The sequence below is a fragment of the Mustela lutreola genome, chromosome 6 (genome assembly GCF_030435805.1).
Source record: "Mustela lutreola isolate mMusLut2 chromosome 6, mMusLut2.pri, whole genome shotgun sequence".
Classification (NCBI taxonomy): domain Eukaryota; kingdom Metazoa; phylum Chordata; class Mammalia; order Carnivora; family Mustelidae; genus Mustela; species Mustela lutreola.
Window position 1 is genome coordinate 100,030,147 of NC_081295.1, and position 25,968 is coordinate 100,056,114.

The 25,968-nt window shown below is 43.3% G+C and overlaps 1 protein-coding gene and 1 non-coding gene across 3 annotated transcripts in view; one reads left to right on the forward strand and one right to left on the reverse strand.

Moving 5' to 3' along the window:
• ELOVL5 (ELOVL fatty acid elongase 5) overlaps positions 1–5,504 on the reverse strand; it is a 71,657-nt gene extending 66,153 nt beyond the window's left edge. Inside the window, exon 1 of one of the 2 annotated variants that reach the window (XM_059178270.1) lies at positions 5,486–5,504. The gene's annotated coding sequence lies outside the window, so the exon portion shown is untranslated. Of the gene's footprint in view, positions 1–4,636; positions 4,686–5,485 lie in introns of those variants that run through there. The other variant, XM_059178272.1, reaches the window with a different exon arrangement.
• Positions 5,505–25,084: 19,580 nt separating this feature from the next.
• Positions 25,085–25,217, forward strand: LOC131834993 (small nucleolar RNA SNORA44). The gene has a single exon (XR_009355074.1). It is a non-coding gene; the product is annotated as a small nucleolar RNA SNORA44 (small nucleolar RNA).
• Positions 25,218–25,968: the final 751 nt, after the last annotated feature.

Sequence of the window (25,968 nt, forward strand, 5' to 3'; positions counted from 1 at the left end):
GGGGAGGAGGAAGGGTGGGAATTTAGTCTTTCTGAACACTAAGTACCAATACTTTATATACAGGGACCACACAAATATAAAAGGAAATACACAAGTCAAAAAAAAAGTTCCCACTGAGAAAATATACTAGCAGGAGGCCATTGAGAACCAAACAGTTTGTTAATGATAACATTTATGGGTTCAAAGGGGGATTGGGGATATGTGTGGGTGAGTGGGGTGGGGGGGGCTGTTGTATTACCAATACTCAAAATTAGGTCAGGTTACTTTCCTAAACAATTCACTTTGCTTGGCCAGAACATGTCCAGCAGTCTAGCTTAACCTCAAAGAGAAAACTGTAACTCCCATCACTGATTTTGCAGTTGCCTTTCTAGAACCTAAATGATTTCAACTTCCATGCTCTATTCCTAGTCAAACAGAGACAAGGGATTTGCTCTTGGCAAAAGTAAAAATAAAAAAATTTAGTTCTTGGAAGTCACCTTAATCTCTTAAAGAAAAAGAGACCAATACCCAGAGCTGATTTTCTCTTGGTTGGTGGCAAGTTAGGATAGGAAGCCAGGTTCTATACAAAGGTGAGCCCCCCCTACTTAAACAACTATGCTTTCCCGTCTTCTCAAATTATTTCAGTTGTAATAAAGAACTATGCATACACTTTACTAATCCTGTCAAGAGGCATCACTGATTTTCGGATTACACTAGCTGAGGTAAGTCAGCTGAGGGATGGAGCCCAGCAGCCTTGGTTCTTACTCATGGTTCTGCCAGAATCAGCTGCATGAGTTTACCAACACTGGCTTTTCCTACTCTCACCAATGATACTTCATTAAAAGTTGGGAAGCGTTCTAATTTCAGTAATATTAAAATGTGAAGTGCCGGCAGTGATTTTAAGAGGCCACGGGGTTGTAAGTCGCGTCTCTCCCAAGATATGCTGAAACATGAGCAACACTGAAAATGGATGAAATGTGGAAACACAGAGCTGTTAAGGGTGACCAAAAAAAAGTGGCCAACAGAGATGTGTGTGTGTGAAGCAGCTTGTCCAGATATGTATCTGGGCCATCTGGATATTCCACTTGATCACAAAGCTTCCTTTTTCTTCCTCTGTAACGCCACGTTTCTTCGACCCGTCTTATGAGTGTTCTTCATCTTGTTGGCCCTCAAATCCACTGGTCTCCAGGTCTCATGTACTTATCCTAGAAATAATCTCATACAATTAAGTAGCTCTCCTCAGCCTGTGCTCACGGCTGTGGTTCCACGTGGGGTTTTCTCACTGCCCTTGGCCGCCTTACAGCCTCCCAACCCATCTCCAAGTCCTAGCTTCTGTCCAAGCCAATCCATCCTACACATTCTGATAAGTCATACTCCTGGAGCACCGCAGTCATAATGTACTCCTAGTTTGAAAGCTTCAGTGCTACTCTGTAAGCTCAGGAGAGCAGCCAGGCTAAGGGCTCAAGATGACCTGGGCTGGAATGTTTAGTGACCCTGGCCAAGGGTCTAAACTTCACTAAGCCTCCAACTCCTCATCTGTAAAGCGGGGAAGGTTCACAGCACCAATTAAGAGCAACTGGAATAAATCCATATAATGCGTTCACTGTAGGGTTTGACACTAATAAGAGCTCAGTAATAAAGAGCCATTATTACCATCAACAACTTGCCTTTGTAACCTTTTCTTTCACTTCTGCAGTATCAGCTTCAGCCAACTGGGTTACTCGATTTTTGCCCAGCGATTCCACAGATGTTTGCTCTCCGAACTCCTTCTGTCCTGGAATGCCTGTCCTATCTCTTCAAATCAGTAAGACTCCTTTATGAAATTTAAGGCTACATTCAAATGCTGACTCAATTCTACCCACTTTAATCCGATCATCTCTTTAGGACTGATATCCTTGGAGTCCCTTCCAGTTCACAATGTGGCTGACTTCCCTGTGTCCACACACTGGTCCTCACTGAAGGTACAGTGGCAGCTCAACAGGTGAGGTGAGATTTAAATCCACTTCCTCAGTTCTGGAGTGGGTCCCCAGGTTACCAGATTTCCAGGCTTAAGTTAATTCCCTCAAAGCCAAGGACCCTCTTTGGAAGGTGATGGAAAATGATGTTCCTACATGAGAATATGTTAATGAATTCCAGAGAGTTGCTGGCAGTCATCTTGCAAAATCAGCCTCTGGACATAACCATCATCTGAAAGGACTGCAGAGACACTGATAGGAACTTTTGCCCCCAGAATTTTTCAGGTCAGGTGGTCATTTAAGCCCATTTGAGTCAGGTCTTCTGTTTCCTGTATGTACTGAAAGCATCCTAACCAATCTTATGGTGGTAAGCATTGAAATGTCTAACATAAATAGCTCTGCCACATAAAGCTTTCTCAGACATAGTTACACGAGTCCTCCAGAAATCTGTGTTTGCCCCCTTTTTAGTGCAAGGCATAGATTTTGTATGGGTATGAAAGAATTAACATGTAAATCAATTCAGGAAGACCTTTGGAGTTAGAACTGTGTCATTCAGCTTTGTATATAACCTCTCCCAACACACACAAACTACATATAACTGACAAGTCAATGAATTAAAAAGACATCTAGGGGAAAAAAAAGGAAGGGAAGAGATTTTAGGTAGATCTGAAAGATGACAAACTCAATCTTAGGTTGACTAGGTTAGATTTTTAAGTTACAGTGTAACAGAGTTACATAGATTAGACACAGCTGACTGAACAAATCCTAGCAGTACAAGAACAGAAAAAGTGGGTATAATACTGGAGACAAGGCTTTGTCAATTTGGACAAGTCGCTTGGCATCTCTAGGCCTTAGGTCTCAATTCTTTCAAAGAAGTAGTAAAGGACAGCGCTTTCCAAACAGGTAAGAACTACATAGGGCAAACAACTATTAATCAGAAGGGGCTCCCATCGATTCCTGAAACTGAATGTCCCTCAAAAAAGAAGACGTATTTATGGACAACTACTGGAAAGATCATCCCATCAGTAACAGAAGAGTTAGCAGCACAGAAGAGGAATTCAACATCAAAATGTCCTAGGGGAGAGGATGTGGCCAAGTAAAAAAAGAAATAAAACTATCACTCACACTCTCTACTATCTCCTTGGACATCAAAGTTGCCTGAAAGGAAGGTAAACAGTTTTGCCTTGATTATATAATTCATCTGGAAAATAAGACAGCCAAGGATTGAGACTCACCTCTAGCAGCAGGATGGCAATCAATATTATGCTGAGAGCATAATACTGAAAATATTGAATAATATTGAAAATATTGAAAAGATTTAAAAAAAAAAAAAAAAGATCCTTGCACACACGTTAAGGTCTCTAAGAGGTCAGGTGGAAAAAACGAGGCTCTGCTAGTTCCAGGCAATGAGATAACCTATCTCACTTCAAAAGTGACTTCATAAGGATACTGGATTTTGTATCTGTGAAAACCTAAAGTTTTAAGATTAAAACTGAGATTCTTGAGGTTTATTCTTGGCCACATCCTCTAAATCTCACTTTCCCAGGAAGAAAAATAAGGAAGCATTTATTAAACCACTATTTGGTGGACCCCAAGCCAGACTTCCATTAGTAGCTCCTGAAATCTATAAAAATTCTGCAACAGAAAACACCCATTTATACATAAGAAAATTGGGTCAAGGGGACGAGGATAGTGTTTGAAGTCATAGACACTTTTCTTGAAAAATCTGACAAATTTTAATATGCTTCCTACTTTCACTTTTCAGCGAAGTTCCATATTCTGTAAAATTAGCCATCTGTAGCCATCAATGACATTTTCCTTTTTGTCTTCAGTTAGAAATGGGAAAGAAAATGCAAAAAGAGAAACAGTACAAGAAAAGCTCCCGGCAATGAGAATTTATAATCTGGGGTAAGAAGCTAAAAGGGACGTGAGCTACATTTCTCCTTCAAGCGCGGAGCTTACAAGGAGAATCCCAGGCAGCATCTGAAGCTGACTACAAAAGGAATTCACTCGTGTCCTAACCGAAGATACAAAGTTACAGCGTACATCCACAGTCATAGAACGCAAAACCCGCCATGTCAGTATCTGCAGATTCTGCACCAAATGCTGTTGACTGAGATGTTTAAGTAAAACAAGTGTAAACCAACAGGTTATCTACCAAGCAGTTAGAAGAACACGTTACTAAATCTCACAAGCAACATTAGCTCTTCCGCACAACTCTAAAAAGCACTTCCTGCCTCGGGTCCGTTATTGGAGAATTAAGGCTGTTCCCTCGCCACAATCCTACCCGCCCTCCGCCCCTCCAACTCCCACCGCTGGCACCTCTCGGTTCCCCAGCCCAGCTAATAAGTCAGGCACCGGCTTCTTCCATACGTGAGCCCCACGTACGGAAGAGTCGTATTCCTGGAGCACCAAAGTTGGCCTAATGCATTCTCCAAATCTGCAATCAAGAAACCGGGAGATGAGCTTAACTACAGTCGTGAGAAGGCGAAACCACCCTTAAAGTGCAAGAGAACGGAACGGTTGCAAGAGACAGTTCAAAAGAACAACTCTTGCTTCAGGCACGACTCCCACACCCCCACCCCCCGCCCCACCACCACCCAGACGCGGGCGGGCGGGCAGACGCGGCACAGAGGAGCGAGTCTTGCAAGCGTGGAAACTGTAAAAGGGCACTTTCCCTTACAAGTCTCAAAAGCCACGACCTGGGGCTTCGCCAGCCCAGAGCCGCTGCTGCGCTGCGCTCCTCTTTCCCGGTCCTCCGCTCCCGCGCCGGGACTCCCCAAAGGGCCGCCCAGATCGCCCTCGAGTCCCCGCCCCCCCACCCTCCCCCTCCGCTTCCCTGCCGGCCTCATCCCTCCCCGAGTACCGCCGGCCGCAGCTCTCTGGTTTTAATAAAACCCGAGTGGCCCTGAGCTAGCGGGCTTCCCTCCGGGAGGCAGAGGCGGGGAGAGGAAAGGGAAAAAGGAAAGGCCGGCGGGGATGGGGGAGGTCCCTTCACTGCCGGCTCCGCGGGCTCCGCGCGGGGCGAGGGAGGGCGCGCCATGGCTCTCGGTGCCGAGCGGACCCGCGAGCCGGCAGAGGTTCTCCGAACTCAGCGAGGTTCCGTTCTGCTCCAACGAGAGCACTCTCTCTCCCGGCGGGCGCTTCCCTGGTCCTCTCATCTGCGAGTTCATCCCGACAGGGCGGGCGGGCTCGAGCTCTGAGAGTCCTCTTCCCGCCCGTGGTCTGGGCACAGTGTGGGTCCCCGCGGCGCCTGTCAGCGAGCAAACGTCCCCGCCGGCGGCTTCCCCTCGCCGAGCAGGAGAGCCTGCAGCACCGGGGAACTCCCGAGGCGCCCAGCCACGCGCCGGCACCGCGCTCCCGCACCGGCCGTCCGTGCCCCGGGAGCCGCCGCGCTTCTCCACCACGCGGACGCGCGCCGGCGGCCGTAACTGCCCTGGGTCCGGTCCTAACGGCGGGGTCGCAGCCCTCGCGTCCCGGCCGCGCGCCCGCGCCGGTGTCATGGCCGAGCGGCGGCCCCAGGCGAAGTTTCGAGGGAGCTGACGGCTTACCTCGTAGTCCGAGGGGCGGCGGCAGGGGCGCCCGGGGCCAGCGGAGCCGAGGAGGCTGTGAGAGGGAGGCTCCGGTAGCGCGGAACCGCCGCGATGGGAAGAGGAAGGCGCCGGGTATCTACAATCAGAACGTGGGCTGACCGTGACGTCACAATGGCGCGGCCAGCCAATCGGCGCCCGAAGGCTGAATCAAGCGCTATGATGTCATGCGGCCCTGGAGCCAATAGCGAAACAATAGAACTTTCGTGATTGTAAATTCCAGAATCCGAGGCAGCGGGGAGCCGAGGCCCGGGTTGGTGCCCTCGGGTTCACGTGTGTCCGGGCAATTTTCCCCCGTCGCCTTCTAATAAGCCTGCGTGGAACGCAGAGCCTGCGCAATAGCGGCGGTGAAGTTCCTGATGCCCTGAACCCTGCGTCGCGGAAAGCCAGGCAGGGCATGGTTGTATGGCCGCGTTTGGACGACGGGAAGCCCACTCGCCTTTATGATTCTGAAAGGGATCCAGTTCCCCTTGGTTTTAGCTGAAAGGGTTAAATACCTACGCGGACCACCAGAGCGAAGGCCTGCAGTTGAGCAAGACAAGGCAACAGCGAAAAGCACTCAAAATTGATCTTATAGTGAGCTCCCTTACTGTGATTTTTCTTAGGGACTCTCTTTCTCAGAGGTCACTGCCAACTTCATTTCTACTCTAGAAATTATTCCAGAGGTTTTTAAAAGGAGGAAAGGTGGCCAAGCAAGTGACACCTTTTCAGATAGACAAATGTAAACACTTAAGGCGGAGTGTTTTGTGCTCCAGGCACAAATAGATCCTCGCTGTTTTTTTTTTTTTTTACAGGTGTTGGGTAACTTCAAGCCTTTGTCATCCCAGTAATCCACCCTTGCCCCATATCAAGCTCCAGAAATTAAGCCTTTTTCCTTGCGCCTTCTTACTACCCATGTCCATTGAGCCAGCATAGTCAACCATTTAATGTAAGCAAATTCTTTTACATAATTACAGTGTAGTGTTTATCATGTACCAGCTGTGTTCCAGGCACTGGGCCATTGCAGTAAGAATACAGGTGTACAAACTGTATACAAATAAGGCAATTTAAACATACGCAGGGGTGCCTGGATGGCTCAGTGGGTTAAAGCCTCTGTCTTCTGCTCAGGTCATGATCCCAGAGACCTGGAATGGAGCCCTGCATGGGGCTCTCTGCTCCGCAAGGGAGCCTGCTCCCCCCGCCCTTCCCGCCCCTCCCCCTACCTGCCTCTCTGCCTACGTGTGATCTGTCTGTCAAATAAATAAATAAAATATTTTAAAAATTTAAACATACACAAATAATTGAGACTTTTAATAGTCAATTGTCACTCAACACCACAAACATTAAATGGCTTCAGTTTGTCAAGTTCCATGCTAGCTGTTAGGAATAATACACTTCAAGGAACCCCTCTGCCTAAGGTGATACACAACCACCATGCAGTGGTAAATGCTACAATGGAAACCGAGATACACAGATTAAATAAGATTTCTGATAAGGGCCATGTGAAAAGTAAGTGCTAGAAACATAGAAGAGTTTGGTAAAGATATTTTATTGATTCTTCACTCTTCTGCTAGCAACCCAAGGCTGGCATTAGTTCAGCTCTCTGTTACCCTATTCTGTTCTGTCTTTCCCGGTTTTAAAAGTTTCAAATTTAACTTGGTATTCCAAAAATATCAAGTTTTACAGTACACTCAATTGTTTTTATTGTGCTCACTTATCAGTAAAATGTTTTAAGCCTGTACTACCAAAATATTTGTGTTTTTTTAAATTATGGACTTATATAACTGTCAAATCATACATTAAATATTTTTTCTTAGGTTAAGGCAAAAGTAACTACAAAGTTCTAACATTTTATGCATGCTGTTTCCTAACTGTACCATCTGGCTCAATCCATAGGACGCTTGTACCCCCCACTTTAAAAATCAATGCTTTTGATTGTAAACTCCATCAGGAGGGGAAACATGTTGAATTTTGCTCACTGTTTGCCCACAGATCTTAGTACAGTCCCTGGTATATACTAAGAGCCTAGTAAATACGTTTTGAATGAGTGAATGAATGAATTCTTCTCCTCACCTTCAGCATCACCCCTCTGGTGCTTCCATGTTCTGTTCTAGATTTCCAAACTTCTGTCAGATAGTGTCCCAGGACTATTGATTCTTCTTAAACCTAAAGTAATAAAGTCATGTTCTCTTTCTTCCTCCAGCTAGACTTAGGGTTCTGAATACATATATGATTTAGGGAGAATTCCCCTCTCCCCCGGCCTGAAGCTCATCTTACACGCAGCAGAGTAAACTACCATGACCACAGTATGAATTATGGTAGATTGCAGCACTATCACATTCATGGATAAAGCTTTAAGGAAAGCAGTAGACCTGAAATGACTCCCCAACTTAAACATGTGTTTTTTGTTTTTGTTTTTGTTTTTTTTTCCCAAAATAAATCAAAAGAATGCCTAGGATTCAATGCCAGGGTTCAAGAAAAGTATCTTAGTTACTGTCAGAATCAGATTCTTGGCCACCCAGGTTCTAGACACTGTGCTGGAGTCATCCTAGTCCTTATAACCAACCTATCAAGAGTAAACCCAGGTACAGTGCAGTAAAAACAAAAACAAAAGCAAAAAACCCTGTAACTCTTGCCTTTTTCTTTACAACATCCGTACAATAATCCCTAAGAAGTGATTGTCGAATTGTTTTCATTAAATAGTTAACAATTTTATTCCTTTTTATCTTCTTCCTCCTGTGTTTCTTTATTTTTTCCTTCTGCTCTTAATTTTCATCAATGGTCTGATATCTCCTCCAACCACACACTTCCAAGCATATTAGAATGTTACTCCAATATTGCTCTTGAGAAAGAATTTAACATCTTGGGAAATATATTCCATTGTTGTAGCATCTGTAGTTGAATTAAAAAAATACAATTGAGAGGTGCCTAGCTGGCTTAGTCAGTAGAGCATGCAACTCGATCTCAGAGCTGTGAGTTTGAGCCCCACGTTGGGTGTAGAGATTACCTAAAAATAAAATCTTTAAAAAAATACAATGGAAGGTTTCATTAGAATGCAATTCTTATTAATGAGACTTGTTTCATTTCAGGATGAAATACTGTAAGTGCTCAGGAGGTATTTGCGTAACATAATGAAACCTGTCTTTTGAGATTAAATATAAGTCTATGTTTGCCTCTGGACATTTGAAAGTTGACTAAAATATAGGACAGGTATAAGCTAGTTTATGCTAAGGATATCACTGTTAAGTCTCTACTGGTTCCTACTTCCTCCCCTCTCCCCTTTTCTACCATCTTACTTTTTTCTTATCTCCTAATTTGTATTTTCTGTTATCTTGTTGCCAGGGGTTCCCATTGGCCTGGCTTATCTTTGTGGGAGGCAGATAGATTAAAGGCAGTTTCCTTTACTCGCAGAACAAGGAGTCATTTCTCCACGCCCATTGTTACTCTGAGGCGACTCCTCTTCACTGCACTGGGGTTTATCTCTATTCCTGTCCTTGAGTGTTCACCCTGATGGAAGTGAACTACTTGAAGGCATGGCCCATGCCTGGTCTGCCACGTTTTCCCAAAGGCTGGTAGAACCTCTGGCAAAGAACAGATGCTCATAAGTATCTGTGGAATGAATGAACAATCTGAACTATTTCTGGATTCTCTAGTTTTTCTTCTCAATTTCCTTTTATACACTCTTTAGTACTCTACCCAGGAGTGACTGGACAATGAAAGGAGCCTGTGTCCTCAATCCTCTGTATATTCATTTACTTCTTAGGCGTTATTATCACTGTCTTTCATGACTTTGGGTTCTATCTATACTCTACTGACTCCCAAATGTATTTCTCCTAAGTGTATTTTCCCCTGAAGTCTAGACTTTTATATGTAACTGCCTATTAATGACTTCTCTTGGATCTCTAAAAGGCATCTCAAATTGAAATAATAAGAAAGAAACTCTTGATTTTCCCTCAAATCTATGGATTTCCCCAGCTTTGTAAATGGCAACTCTAATTGTTCAGTTTCCCAAGCCAAACACCATAGAGTTATGTTTAGCTTCTGTCTTCCTCTGACGTCATACAGACATGCATCAGCTTAATTCTGTCTACTTGATCTTCAAAATATATCCAGAATCTCATTACTTTTCACCAACTTTACCACGAACACTGGTTTATGTTACAATAAGCTGATGCCCAGAATTTTCCAATAGCCTGGACCTTTACTGCTTTTGCCTCCTACAGTCTATTCTCAACACAGTAGCCTGAGTGATCCTCTTAAAACCAAAGACAGAGAGTGTCACTTGTGTACTTAAACCATCAATCAACCTCTCATCTCAGTTCAGAGTAAAAATCGAAACTCTTACAATGGCTTATGAAGGTGCTTCTTGACTTGGCACCTGTGTCATTTCTCCGACCTTCTAAAGCTAGCACTAGACTTGACTCAGGGCCTTTATCCTTACTCTTCCACCATGCCAGAAGTCTCTAAGGCTTACACTCTTGCTCCATTCTCATCTCTCTAAATATCATCTTCCTAGAGTGTTCTCCTTAAACTCCCTAAATTTGCACCATCTTCCTCCCTGTCTCCCATATTTTGGAACTTTTTTACACTGCTTAATTTTTCTCCTTAGCACTTAGCACTGTCTGACATACTATCGATTTACTTTTAATATTAAGATTGAATTTAAATCTCAGTTCTCAACTTCTTCAAATCCTTAGCTATGTTAAAGATAAGATTTTCTTATAAACAGGACAGATTCTCAATGGTGTCTTTTACTTTGTTGGTTATTTCATAACTTTCATAACTTGATTTTTAAAAATTCTATCACATATTAAAGAGCTAAGGATTTGGGGGAGTAGACAAAAACAAACAATAACCAAACTTCTAGCCAAAAATCAAGTGCTACTGGCAAAGAGTAGCTATGAGGTGTCTATTGTTGTGGAATATGTTCCGGTTAACCGGTGTGTTCTGTAAGTGCTCCTTGTGATTTTAGTACCGGGGATAGAGTATAGAATATGCTTTGCCCTTATACTGTCATTCACAAAACAGGTTCTCCAAACGATGATTTAATCATGCTAAAGATCATGTGATATTTTAGTTATAATTATTATAAAAGGTCTTGCTTTTGTGCCCTTGCAGTATCAGACATGCCCTTACATGTCAAAAACTGGTAGTACAATTTCTTTCTACAGTCTCAAGTTCACTGTTTGCCAGGAGTGAATGCATGCCGAGATTCACCTAAAAATCTACAAGAGTGTGTTGCGATTCAATTGTTTTGTAAATTATTGCTCAGCATCTGGATATGAAGCACATCTTTTTTTTTTCCCCCCCAAATTTAAGTGCATTCCCTAAGGTTAATTTCATTAAGTCAATTCTCTTTCAGCTAAAGAGCATTACAGGATTGTCTTCTAATGTGAATGATTAAATGACACATTGCACTCTGTTGGATGTATCTCAATAAAATGAGCTCAGATATAAAACTGAAAATGCTGTCAGATACCCTAGAAGCATATAACTGAGGCAATTTCAGGCTATTTAAGATCTAGAAATAAAAGGTACAGATGTATGTCATTACTTTTGCATTTTGCTGATCAATAAGATTAACTTCTACATAGTCTTAAACTATATGTAATCTTTTCTTGATTTTTTTGTCTCCACCTCTCCCACCCTTTATGTTTCCTTGAATTTGACCTAGAACAAAATGTTTCTTTCCTATCTCCTCATAATCAGAGTGCTCTGTGCAGGCCGTTCCCCCCCCCTTTTTTTTTAAAGATTATATTTATTTGACAGAGAGAGGGTGATCACAGGTAGACAGAGAGGGGGTGGGGGAAGCAGGCTCCCTGCTGAGCAGAGAGCTTGATGCCAGGCTCCATCCCAGGACCCTGAGACCATGACCTGAGCGGAAGGCAGAGGCTTAACCCAGGCACCCCAGGCCCCCCCCCCCACTTTTTTTTTTTTTTTAAAAACCACTTATAATATTAATATAATTATTTGCTTATATCTCTCTTCCCCAACTCAAGGCCAGAAAACGTGTCATGTATCATCTTTGTTCCTCTAGCTTTGTGGTATGCCAGATATTTAGTAGGCATAAAAGTTTATGAACTAGGGGCGCCTGGGTGGCTCAGTGGGTTAAGCCGCTGCCTTCGGCTCAGGTCATGATCTCAGAGTCCTAGGATCGAGTCCCGCATCGGGCTCTCTGCTCAGCGGAGAGCCTGCTTCCCTCTCTCTCTCTGCCTGCCTCTCCATCTACTTGTGATTTCTCTCTGTCAAATAAATAAATAAAATCTTTAAAAAAAAAAAGTTTATGAACTAGACTCTCAAAAGACCATTCACTTTCTTCATGATAAAGATAGCAAATAAGACATAGGAAGCTGTTTCACGATATGCAAAAAAGACTTTTAGAGTCCTAAATTCATTTCAACAGCTTAATGGGCTCTGATAATATGATTGGAACTTTTAAAAAAATTATTTTATTTATTTGTCAGAGAGTGAGAGAGAGATCACAAGCAGGGGGAGCTGGAGGCAGAGAGAGGAACCGGCTTCCCGCTAAGCAAGGAGCCTGATGTAGGACTCCAACCCAAGACCCTGGGATCGTGAGATGAGCTGAAGTCAGATAGTTAACCTACTGAGTCACCCAGGCGTCCTATGATTGCGACTTCTGAAAGTGCTCCTCATGATCCTAGTAACTTGTTCCTAACAGATGGAAAGACTATGGCAAAAATAATGGAATGACCCTCCAAGATTAGGTTAGGAAAGAACTGACTGCTATCTTACTGGCAATCTCTATTCAGTGTTTTGGATTGCATACTTTGAAGAAATAAAGGGGCTATGTTGAAGATGCTCACAAATCAAGAAATCAAGTATGCCTCTGGCCAATAGACAGCTAGGAACTGAGGTCCTCAGTATGACAGTTCACAAGGAACTGAATCTTGCCAATGACCACAAGAGTGAACTTGGAAGTGCTTCCTTCCTTATCAAGGCCTTAAGATGACTCAAGGTCCAGTCGATATCTTGATTGTAGACTGTGAGAAACCCTGAAACATAAAACCCAGCTAAGTAAACAATGCTCTAATTCTTCACCTATAGAAACGTTGGGAGAAAACAATTCATTTGAAGACACTGTTTTGGGATCATTTGTTACAAAGCAATAGACAACTAATACAGATAAGTCAATAGTTTTACTTTTTAAAAACAGAATCAAATGAATAAAGTTTATTTATTTGCTGGAACAATCAATGTATGCTTAGTGTTTTGATAACTATGTCAATATTTTAGTTATAAGAAGTTGCCTTTCCCAGTGTGCTTCCAGGAAAACATTTACACACATGGGAGTAGGTTGACAAATTTCAAAAGGAGGAGGTGGAGATCAAGGCATGCCACTTTGTAAACAAAGCAAGGTACTGCTCTGTGGAATGAGGGCATACTGAGAAGGGATGTACATTCTCAGCCCAACACCAACAAACATTTTCTAACTCAGTGGGCCAGTCAAGTCCTTCAAATTTTCATTTCATTTATTGCTTTGAATTAAGGAATTGCAGGTTAGTTACTAATAAAACACAAACAGAAAAACGGACACAAACATTATATAACAAGAATAACACACTGTACATTCACTTACTAATAGGTAGTCCCAGTTAGTTTATTGGATCAATTAAGCTCTGAAAGCATGAAAGCCTGGAAAGTTTCTCTCTGTGTTCAAGAAAAATCCCCAAAGACAGGGGATAAATGGTGCCATGGTGGATACACAGGACAAGCATAAAAATACAAAATTCATATTCAGGAAACACTCATGAATGCTCAGGTCACTTTTAAAAGTCCTAGGCACCTAATAGTGTATCTGGAAATCAGTGGGTGCTAATTATATATTTACGGAATATTTTGGGGGGACCTGGTATGTGCCAGGAATTGAGATAGTAACACTACAATACTTGGTAAAAAGTGCACTTAAGAAGTGAAAAAAAAAAAAAAAAGTCCTATGAAAAGTCAGATATTGCAGAGGATGAAAAAAGGGGATTGAAGCAGCAAGGTTTTTGCAAAGGCTATACTCTCACCTTAACACTGCTCACTTGCCCCTTTTCCAGGCTTCAGTTTAGAGGTCACCTTCTCACATTGGTCTTTCCTAATATCCTGGGTAAAATCAGTCTCTTCTTGCATTTCCCCTTCCTCAGTCTCTAGCAAATACTCAGGTCACAGCACTTTGCACAATCTGTAACTGTTTTGGTTGCTTATTTTTATTCCTATCTGCCTAATTAGCCTTTAAACTCCAGGATGTTAGGAAAGAATCTGCCTTGCCCACTGGGGTGTGTCAGGCATAAAGTAGGCACATAATAGATATCTGTTGAATGACCGAACGTGAAATATGAAGCTAAAAAAAAGGGTACTGGTGTAGGAATGGAAAAAAGCTGCGTGTCCACACAGGGAGGTCCAGACGAGGATTCCAATCATAGCTCTCCCTCCGAAGAGCAAGGCCCTCTGCACAATACGCACGGAGCACCCAGAAGGGATTCTCAGGAGGCGGGGATGCCCTATGCCGGTGGCCTGGGGGAAAGAGCAGCTTCTCCCTTTCCCACCCCCACTTTCCCTAGTCTGCATCGCAGCCCTCTGGAGCCCCGATCACTTCCGGGCCCCACAAGCCCGCCCCTCCCGGGAACCAGAGCCCGCCCCCCGGAACCCCTTCCTCTACTCGCTGGGTGTGGGGACCATTGGCCGGCCGCAGCACAGGGCGGTGCCGCCTCCGCCCTGCGCCCCTTGCAGCTCTCCCCCCACCCGCGCCCGGGGCGCCCTCCGCGTCCCCGCCCCGTTCCTCCGCCGCGGTCACCCCATTCATCCCGCGGCCGCACCCGCCAATCACCGTGCACCAACAGCGCCGCATCTGGCGATGGGGCGGGGCCTCGTGAGGCGCGCGCTCGCGCCTTCCTCGCCCCGAGCTCGCGCCCCGGCCGGGTCATTCCCGGGCATTGACCGGCCTCGTCCCAGCGCTGACCCGGCCGGCGACTGCGGGTGGGGGAAGCGCTGAGCCAGGGAGCAGAGGGTTGTGCCGTCCGGACTGCGGAGTCCTGGAATCAGAGGATGGCCGGGGCCTTGGGGGAAGAATGGAAGGTGGCCTTGATTCCGGGGGTCCCCCATGCCCCTCACACCCAGCCCCCCAGCATCCAGATGGGAGCGTATTACGTTCCCCGTCCCCAGACGCGCGACTGGGTGCAGCTGTGTGGTGGGCGCAAAAAGGGAGATGAGGAAGCCAACGTGTCTGTGAGCAGCTCAGCTCAAGTCTGGTGCTGGGGAAAAGCCTCTGGAGAGAAGCTTCAAATCGTTACTCATCTTTGGTCTTTTTCTTTTCTTTCTTTTTTTTTTTTTTTAAATAATCGGTGAATTTGGGACGCCTGAGTGGCTCAGTGGGTTATTAAGCCTCTGCCTTGGGCTCTGGTCATGGTTGTGATCTCGGGGTCCTGGGGTAGAGCCCCACATCCGACTCTCTGCTCAGCGGGGAACCTGCTCCCCCCCCCCCTTACCTTGTGATTCAGTCAAATAAATAAACAAATAAATCTAAAAAAAAAAACCATTTAAGAAAAATACTAATCCGTTAGTTCGGCTTGTGTAGAATTTGTTAACGTGTGTCCACTCCGGAGAGTGAAGTATAACAAAAGACTGCCCCTGCTGAGGTTAAAATTATATTTACTTATATCCTCATAAATTGTGATACTGAAAATATTTCTTTTGGAATATTTCATAAATGGGCTCTCCCAGTCTGATTTATCTTCCATTATGTCTTATTCACCAGGAAAGTTAACAGGATACCTAGTGACTTTTCAATTGGTGGCAAAAGTCACTCCCTCACCTCCTCCACCACCCCCTACCTAGTCCTCCAAACACTTAAAGGCACAGAAAGCAGTTTGATCACTGCTGCTTGATATTTTCACTTCAAGTTTAATTCTCCTAGCCAGTCTGTAGGAATAGGTATTATCGCTCTTTTCAGATGTCAGAACAGGCCCCAGATTAATCTGGCCAAGGTCACAGGTTTGTAAATTTAAAAGTTTGGATCCTGTTCACCTTTCTTTTCCTGAGATGATGAAATTTCAATCCACTTTAAGTGGAAGGTGGGAAGAAATCTAACGCTTTTGGAGTCCTTAGCTAAAGACAGTACACCTAGCCAAGCGCAAGCACCTCTTGGAGATGAGTTTCTGTTTCTTGAGAACTCTGTTAAGTGCATACTTTTCATGCCAGAACTTTGAAGGGTTCTGGAAGGAGAGTTCCTTGAAGTTCTGAAATGCCCGGTCACATGTTGGCTGAAGCCTTTTGCAACCCTTGCTTTACCTGAAACAAATACACATTTCGTAATTAAGTATAGCCAGAAGGGATGCCGGAAGGCTCCCTGCGTCTTGATCAGGGACTTCAGTCTTTGTGGCAAACAGAGTACAGAAAATTTGGATTAAAGACAGAGTTAATGAAGTCACAGAATGCTTTTTGCAGGCAGAAAGAAGCAAGCTATGATCAGACTTCTAACAAAATCTGATTTAGCAGATTGGCTGAGTATATCTGCTCCATGCTCCGTGTTGTGGGTACACAAAGATGAGTGAGCAGCTTTTCCTGCCTGCCGGAAAAGGTTCCAGTTGGATTAAGGGACAGTAGTGAGTTAGTGTATGGATAACAGTAAAGGAGGGCAGCACATAAAGTGACAATAGGTAAATACAAGGCAAGAATTATAGTTGAGCTCTCACCAAGAAGTAGGTCAAAATATGGAAGGAAAGGAAGACCCCTGTAGGCTCCATGCTGAAGAGTTAGGACCACCAAGCAGCCAGAATGGCCTTAATTAAAAAAAAGAAAAAAAAAAAAAGCCAACCCAGTCAACCCAATATCCCTCAACATCCTTTAACACCACATTGTACTTGGTCCCAAATCCCAAATCCTTCTTACGATGTGAAGCCCTGCATGAAGCAGGTCCTGCCTACCTGCCATCCTCCCAGGGCACCGTTGTTTTACTCGCACAGTACTCAATTCCTCTCTTTGTTTCTCAGAGATGAAACTTTTTCCCACCTCAGTCGTTTTACACGTGCTCTCCCCTCTGCCTGGTCACTTACACTGTCCCCTTTCTGTACCTCTTTTCCTAGCCCATCTGTTCTCTGAGTCGTTTCCTTTGAGAAGCTCCCCTTCTAAATAAAACCCACTGTTGCAACTCTCATCAGATCTTTTTTTTTTCCCCATACATTTTTCAAAAATTTCTAAGATATTGTTCTTTGTGTGATTATCTCTTTGATATCTGCCTGCGCTGGCATTGCACCATTTTTTCCTCAGTGGGCTTATAACAATGTATAAGATAGAGTCATTTCTGAAATTACTTGTTTTTATGTTTGCTGGCCCCACTTGTTTCAGGCTTCATGCGAACATGGTTTTGTTTCCTATCATATCTAGCAGTTAGCAATGGGTGGCACATGGCCAGTGCTCAATAAATATTTCTTGAATTAATGCTGAGACTCTCTCTATCTAGAATCCATGCTGGGGAAGAGTGGGAGGCCGGATGAGAAGGCAGGCTGGAGGCCGTGCTGGGGGCAGAGAGAAGCATTTCTATCTAGCCTGTCAGTTAGATCCTCACTGTTTAGTGTGGAAGTCACTGGCCACAGGTGGGGATTGAGCATTTATGCAACATGACTGAGGAACTGAATTTAAATTCTGTTTAATTTTGATTTATGGACATGTCCTAAAGTATATCTGGGACAACATGGCTATGTGATTCTACTTTTTTATAAGTTTTATGAAATCCAAATACAGATGAATTTTGGTGAAAATTTATCATCTCAACTGGATTTTGACCTCATACAAAAGAAGATTATAAAAGATCTCATTTTTCTCTAAAGATTACATGTTAAAATGGTACTATTTTGGATATATTGGGTTAAGTAAAACATAGTTTTAGAGTAATTCTAGGTATATAGCCAAAGAATTGAAAGCAGGGACTCAAATGTGTACTTGTACACCAATGTTCATAGCAGCAAATACTGAAAAGATAGTCATACCACAATGTCCATCAACAGATGAATTCATATGCAAAATGGGATATATATTTGAATATTATTCAACCTTAAAAAGGCATGGTATTTTGACCCATGCTACAACACAGATGAACCTTGAAAGTGAAATGAATGAAATAAGCTAGTGGCAAAAGGACAAACATTGTGTGAGTCCACTTATATGAGGTACATGGAATAAGCAAATTGATAGAGACAGAAAGAAGAATAAATGTTACCTGGGGCCAGAGAAATTGGAGAGCTACTATTTAATGGGTATAAAATTCCCGTTTGGGTTAATGAAGGTGTTCTGGAAATGGACAATGATGATATTTGCACAGCACTGTGAATAGACTAAATGCCTTTGAATGTGAATTTTATGTCCATCTCACCATATCAAAAATTAATTTCACTTATTCCTTTTTGCTTTCAAAAAATTTGGCTACTACTAAATTTGGCTACTAATTTAAAAGCCACTTTTAAATGACAAAAATGGCTTCCTCATCCATGTTCTTTCAGAAAGCAGTGGGTTAGACAATGGAGGACCTTGGGAGAGGATGAATACACATCTGTGGTGAAGAGTTCACCAATGTCTGTTGCACCAGGAAGGCCGCTTGCAAGGAGGGCAAGAGGGTAGCACATTATGATGAATCCAAGAATTTAAGACTTGGCTGAATAGGTTGTGTATAAAAAGATGCATACAGAAAAGCCTGGATGGAGGGGGGAGGGGATGCACACTAGGATTTCATCCAGGAAGGGCTTTTTTTTTGTGGCTGAAGTGGGAACCTTCTAGAGATAGTTTTCTCTGCAGTAACAGGATAACTTGGCAGTCATCCCAGCATGATGTTTCTTAATTGTCGTGGGATCAAATGAATACCACATGTGAAAGAGCTTTTTAATCTGAGGTGAGAGGTACAGGTGAGATGAGATACAAGGGTGAGGCACAGGTAAGGTTAATCACAAGAGTGGGATTTCTTCAGTGTGTTCTTGATGGTATTTGCCTTCTGCTCCGGCGTCTATAAAGAAGCACTGGCTTGGGAAGTTTTCTCTTAGTGCCCCAGGATCTTTTGTATAAAACTGTGAGAAGGGTCATCCATCTTGACTCCCTCGGTCCCTTGACTCCATTCCTCCAAAACTGCACCACCCCTTTTTTCAGAATATTGCTCTTGGAGAATGATTATCTTCCCGTGTTCGATATTGTCCTATTACTCGTGCAGTTTCCAATCACCCAGAAGCCAGGTAAGTGTTGACCCCAACTCAGGAGTGCGTCCTGGGTTTCAAGGACAAGTTGTATAGAAGGTGAGAGGACAATAATGGGAGACAAATTTGTTCAACTTGGTCTGCTGCTCAGGGAAGCCAGTGGGATATATAGGATCCAGAATTGCTTGAGGGCTGATCTTGTGGGTTCTCAGGAGTTTGAGATACACTGGTCCCCTGGACCTTACTCCAGCATATCCTTAAAGCCCTCCCACAGTTTAGGAAACCGTCCAGTTCTGCCCCAGATTAAGAATAGCCATCACTGGGGCCAAGCCTCAGGTCTCCCCAGATCAGAAGGACGTGGACCGCTCCAGAATTAAAATTTCACCTGAGTTGGGCTGAAAATGGCTCTGACGCTAGGACGATACTGGGGAGAAAGCCAAGTTCCCTGAAGAAAAATCTATATCCTCAGAATATGATTTTACTACTCTACAAAACAATGCAGGGGGCTTCTCTACCCAAATAAGATCAGAAGCATGTAGCACTGCTAAAAAGATTGCACCAAATAAGCCTTTTTTCTTTCTGTATATTTTATATTTATTGCTGTTTTTAGGTTTAGTGTGCCTTCGTTCTTTTAAAAGAGCCCTGTAAGGCATAGGATTATGTCCTGTCTGACTTGTCTTGACTGTGTATAGCACTGTTGCTGGTATGGGATGACAGAGTAGGTTTTTTATTTGTTTTTTTTTTTTGTTTTTTTTTTTAAGATTTTGTTTATTTATTTGGACACAAAGAGACCGAGAGAAAATACAGGCAAAAGAGGAGGGAGACGCAGACTCCCCAAAGAGCAGGGAGCCCTATGCTTGATCCCAGGACCCTGAGATCATGACCTGAGCCCAAGGCAGACACTTAACAACTGAGCCACCCAGGTGCCCCTGAAAGAGTAGGTTTTTAATATCCAAATTTCTACAGATCAGCTCTGGTGTAAACAGTGCCTTTGGTGGGAGTTTACCCTTAGCCCTGATTATGCTGGCAGGGTCATGGCTAAGAGTTTGCATTATGTTTGTAGATGTCACAAGTAATTGAGTTACTAGAGTACGTTGTTTCTTTCTGTCCGTTTTGAGAAGAAAGCTATTTCTGGGCTCGGAGGTTCATGGCTAGGTTTGCTCTCCACAAAGTAGGAATTAGAGGTAGTTATCTCAAAAGAGAGAAGATGGACTTTGGCTTGAATCTTTTAAGTCACAGCTGGTTTAACTCAACCTGGTAATGATTCTAGCATCCACCACGCCTGCGTTAATGGGACAGAGGAGCATGACACAGTTTCCCAGGGAAGTGAAGAGGCATGACGGAAAGGTACTCATCTACTAAATGCTTAAATTATCAGAGATTAAGATTGGGCTCCAAACAGGAGACTACTAAAAAAAAAAAAAATCACTATTTTATAAATTAGCAAACTTCTTGGGGCACCTGAGTGGCTCAGTCATTTAGATATCTGTTGGTTTCAGCTCACATCATGATCTCAGGGTTGTGAGATTGAACTCCATGTCGGGCTCATTCTGGGGCATGAAGGCTGCTTGAGATTCTCTCTCCCTCTGCCTTCCCCCTCTTCTTTAAAGTTAGCAAACTTCTTGATTCTTCTTGTCTGTAGTACCAGAGAATGCAGTTCAGCTAAAGGTGCCAAGGGATTAATCTAACAACACTAACGAATGGTAAAGTCAAAGTTCTTTAATCTTTTGGGTGGTTCTGGGAGAGCCACAGTAGTTTTATATGTGTGTGACTATAATATCTGCACACTAAATTGTCAGGATGCCAACATTTCTGGGTTCTCAATTTCTGGTAGTAGTTGTGTAGTTGTCGGTTTGTGTTTTTTATGATAAGTTAATGGCATGGTTCTGCATTGTGGCTTGTCCTCTTGTCTCCTGACAAGCTATTTTGCTAAAGTTCAGTAACTATTGACTCCACTAATTATTAATGCTTCTGGGAAGGGCAGAAACAACTGCTGTTTGTTTTTTTCTGAAGGATTCATAAAATCTCAAATCCACGTATTGCTTGATTCTGAATGAACATAGATTTTTTAAAAAAAATATTTTATTTATTTGACAGAGAGAGTTCACAAGTAGGCAGAGAGACCGGCAGAAGCAAGCTCTCCGCTGAGCAAAGAGCCCGATGTGGGGATGGATCCCACAACCCTGAGATCATGACCTGAGCTGAAGGCAGAGGCTTAACCATTGAGCCACCCAGGTGCCCCTGAACACAGATTTTTACATTTTATAAGCAATTATCATGTTTTTCCATATTGCTACATTATCTTTTTTAAGATTTTATTTATTTATTTGAGAGAGAGAGCATGAGCTGAGGGTGGGGCAGAGGGAGAGGGACAAGCAGACTCCTGGCTGAGCACGGAGCCTGTCCCAATGCAGGGCTTCATCCCAGAACCCTGAGGTCGTCATCTGAGCCAAATCAAGAGTCAGTCACAACCAACTGAGCCACCCAAGTGCCCCTACATTATCTTTTTAAAAATGTCCATTTAATAATTTCACCATAGGGCACCTGGGTGGCTTAGTGGGTTAAAGCCTCTGCCTTCAGCTCAGGTCATGATCCAAGGGTCCTTGGATCAAGCCCCTGCTGAGCAGAGAGCCTGCTTCCCCCTCTCTCTGCCTGCCTCTTTGCCTACTTGTGATCTCTGTCTGTCAAATAAATAAATAAAATATTAAAAAAAATAATTGCACCATAGCCATTGCTTGAGCCATTGGGGCTCGAAGCAAATTTCTAGGTGTTGGACCAAATCTACTGAATCCAAAAAACTGGGGGTGAGCTCAAGAGAATAGGTTACATAAATTCTGCTTTACTAGAGCTGGGTTAAAAGCCATGATTCTCCATTGTTGTAAATAATTTTGCAGTAAATGTCTCTGTGAACTTTTGTTTCTCTTCTTTGAATAATTTCCTTATTTTTTGGTATGTCATTTTTTTTTCTAAATGCAATGAACCAAAAGTACTTATAACATTTAACCTGTTTTCCTAACTTTTTTATTTTCTTTTCTCATACTGATCAACAAATATTTCCAACAATAATAGAGTCCATTTTTACCTACATTTTAAATTCTACACATGTGACAGGCAGTAGTTTAAATCTAGGGAATTTATGAGACAAAAGACAAAATCTTTCTATACTCTACTTGGTTGACTAGGTTAGGGAAGAAGGCAGTGGCAGTGCAAAGTGGGTTTGTAGCCACACATATGGGAATAGTATTAACTAATGGAAGGGAATGTTCTTCATACTTAGAGAGCAATTTCACATACCTTTTTTAAAAAAAGGATTTTATTTATTTGAGAAAGAGCACAAGGGGGTGTGGTGAGGAGCAGAGGGAGAAGCAGACAACCCACTGAGCTGGGAGCCTGACACAGAGATCCTGACTGGAGCCCAAGGCAGACGCTTAACCAGTTGAGCCACACAAGTGCCCCATAATTTCACATTATTATCTGATTAGGTTCTCTTAATCCTGTGAGGCAGGTATAATTCTTCACACAATATGGATAAAAGGAAGCCAAGGCTTAAGGTTGTTAAGAAAATGCTCAAAGCCTGGGTCATTGTCTGAATGTGGAAGCTTTCCTGCCTGTGCTTTTCTATGCTGTCACATATCATAGGGTTTATTTACTGGGGGTACCCGTTTCTTATTTATTTATTTACTTATTTATTTATTAATGTACAATGTATTATATGCCCTAGGGGTACAGGTCTGTGAATCATCAGGCTTACACAATTCATAGAACTTACCATAGCACATACTCTCCCCAAGGTCCATCCCCCAGTCACCTTATCTCTCCCACCCCACCCCCCAGCAACCCTCAGTTTGTTTCCTGAAATTAAGAGTCTTTTCGGATTTGTCTCCCTCCCTGGTCCCATCTTGTTTCATTTTTTCCCCTCCCTCCCCTCCATGACGCCCCAACCTGCCTCTCAAATTCCTCATATCAGGGTGATCGTATGATAGTTGTCTTTCTCCAATTGACTTATTTCACTCAGCATAATACCCTCTAGTTCCATCCACGTCATTGCAAATGGCAAGATTTCATTTCTTTTGATGACTGCATAGTATTCCATTGTGTATATATACCACATCTTCTTGATCCATTCATCTGTTGATGGACATCTAGGTTCTTTCCATAGTTTGGCTATTGTGGACATTGCTGCTATAAACATTTGGGTGCACATGCCCCTTCGCATCACTATGTTTGTATCTTTAGGGTAAATACCCAGCAGTGCAATTGCTGGGTCATAGGGTAGCTCTATTTTCAACATTTTGAGGAACCCCATGCTGTTTTCCAGAGTGGCTGCACCAGCTTGCATTCCCATCAACAGTGTAAGAGGGAGGTACACGTTTCTTTTTCTTTCTTTCTTTTTTTAAAGATTTTATTTATTTATTTGACAGATCACAAGTAGGTAGAGAGGCAGGCAGAGAGAGGGAGGAGGAAGTAGTCTCCCTGCCAAGCAGAGAGCCTGATACAGGACTCAATCCCAGGACCCCGGGATCATGACCCACCCAGGTGCCCCCAGCTACCTGTTTCTTAATAGAATGTTGGGAGAAGTTTTCTTCTTTACCTCTACTTTTATTTCTGCCTTAAAAAATTAGAAAATTGGGGCACCTGGGTGGCTCAGTGGGTTAAAGCCTCTGTCTTCGGCTCCGGTCATGATCCCTGGGGTCCTGGGATTGAGCCCCGCATCGGACTGTCTGCTCAGCAGGGAGCCTGCTTCCCTTCCTCTCTCTCTCTCTCTCTCTCTCTCTGCCTGCCTCTCTGCCTACTTGTGATCTCTGTCTGTTAAATAAATAAAGTCTTAAAAAAAATTAGAAAATTGAAGCCCAGTCAGTTTAATGACAAAAGCAGGTGATAGCAAAGATTAGTTGCAAGGTACTGCACCAGGTACTGCGGGAGTACAAAGATGAGAGGCACAGCCCAGGCCTCCAGGGGCTTTCATCTGGGAAATACACAGACATGTTTAAGAAGGGGCCAGGGACCATAGAAGGTTTAGCTGATTTCTTCCTTGACCGTTGAGGAAATAGAGGCCTAACTTCAAAGATTCCCCACTTGAGTTATTCCAAATTATCTCTGAATGCTGTCTCCTTTTGTGAACTTCAGGCTCCTCAAGAGTGGAACATGGTTTCCTGATTCCTATGTTGTCCCCAGGGTTCACACACTGCCAGTACTGAGCGGGTACCCATGAAGTGGATCTTGGCCCCAATTTCTCCCATATACAACATGCCTTGTGATGTTTTCCCCCATTTAACCAGTATTTATTTAGTTTCTGCTATGTGATAGGCACCGTTCTAATAACTTGGGAGATTAGGGAACAGAACAGACAGAAATCCCTGCCCTTGCAGAGTCAAAATGTACATTCATTGTTTTGTTCCCATGGAGTTTGCTCCCTGCATGGTATATAGGATAGGAGAGATGTTGAGCATCTTGGTTTCCAGGTTTGGTTCTTCTGTGCTCTTACAGCTAAAGAAATGCATGATTTCTAATAGCCGAGGAAGTTTCAGGTATCCTCCCATAACTCTTTCTGTTAAACTTGGCCCCAACAAATCTGAATTTCATTGGAAACTTTAGGGAACGGTCTGCGTAAAGACACAGAGTGGCAAAGGGCCTGCTTAAGGGTTTGGTGGAACTGATTAGCTGGAAATTAGGCCTGGCTGAGATCAGAGCAGAGGGCCTTGAAGAGGCCATTTAGGTCTTGGGTAACTGAGAATGTTTTGAAGCTTTTGCAGAGGAAAAGTAAATGGTTATCTGTATGAGGGAGGTTTCCCTGGTGGTGGTGAGAAGGGTTCACTAGAGAGGACTGAGACAAATTGGGAGGGTCCTCTATGGTGCTTGCTAGGAAATACTAGACCTGGAGCAGGACAGAAGAAATGAGAAGCGGGAAGAGAAGCCGTACAAGGAGAAACAATACAACTAGGTGGCTCATGGAGAGAATCAGTGAGGGTGATTGGTATCTGGGAGAATGCTAGTGACATTAGTCACTACAAATGCAGGTCAATGAACAGGCTTTTGATTGCTAGATGTGAATGATACAATGAATGCAACTTTGGATATTTTGTACCAATTATGTAGGACAGTATCCCTCATATGGTTGATGCCAAATTATTAGTTTTAATTCATCTCAACACCTATGAGTTCCTACCACTTGCTAAGTCTTAGAGGCCATACAAAGATGAGTAAGACAAGGGGAAAAAAAAGATGAGTAAGACAAATCTTGCCTCAAATAGCTTTCATCCTGATGACAGAAATACATAATAATAATAATAAAATAATAAAAAGAGGTATAAGAATCATCAAGACCTGAAGAAGAAAAAGATTATAGTCCTTTAGAGGCAAGCTGTGATGGTTAGTATACATTTTTTTTAAGTTAAACATTTTTTAGCATGTTTCCAGTGGCCGTGGTTGACTATGGCCATAGGATCTCCAGTTGTACGTGAGAGCAACCTGGGGCAGCTCTGACAGCACAGGTCTGCGTAACATCTACCTGCATCTGCTAGAATGGCTCAAGGGGAAAAGGAAGGGCATCCCCCCGCCCCCGTAAACGACAAAAATATTCTTTGAAATGATCAAGTTCAGAAGTATCTAATAAATGTTGACTCTGTGCACTCAAGTGTAGGGATTAGTCTATAAAAACCTTGGTGAATTCCTTCCAGGGGGATGGCAGGACCTGCTGTTGGCTCACCAGCATCCTGGAATTTCCCTGGTGAAATCTGAAACCAGCCTCTGTACTCGGAGGAGAGGGAGAGAGGATGAAGAGGCCCCTTCAGGTTTGTAGGTGGCAGGTTTAATAAGCAAAGGGAACTTGCATACAAGGCTTATCTTGGACTGCGGCAAGATGAGAAACAACAATTTTTTTAAGCAACAAAAACCTGTTTTGTTTTTTTTCAAATACAGATACAGATGTTTGCATGTTTTGCAAATATTGCTTCAAAGCAACCTTTCTGTACACAGCACCTTCTGTTCTCATAGCTCCTAAACACAGATATGTATCCACAGTGCAGTGTGGGCTCATTGAGTATCCAACTTGCACAACACTCATCATTTAAAGAGGCAAAATGATTAGTCAAATCACAACTGTTTTTGTCAAGGCAATTTTTAAAAAAGATTTTATTTATTTATTTGACATACACATAGAGCACAAGTAGGCAGAGCAGCAGCAGAGGGAGAGGGAGAAGAAGGCTCTCCACCGACCAGGGAGCCTGATGCAGGGCTGATCCCAGGTCACCAGGATCAGGACATGAGTGGAAGGCAGATGCTTAACTG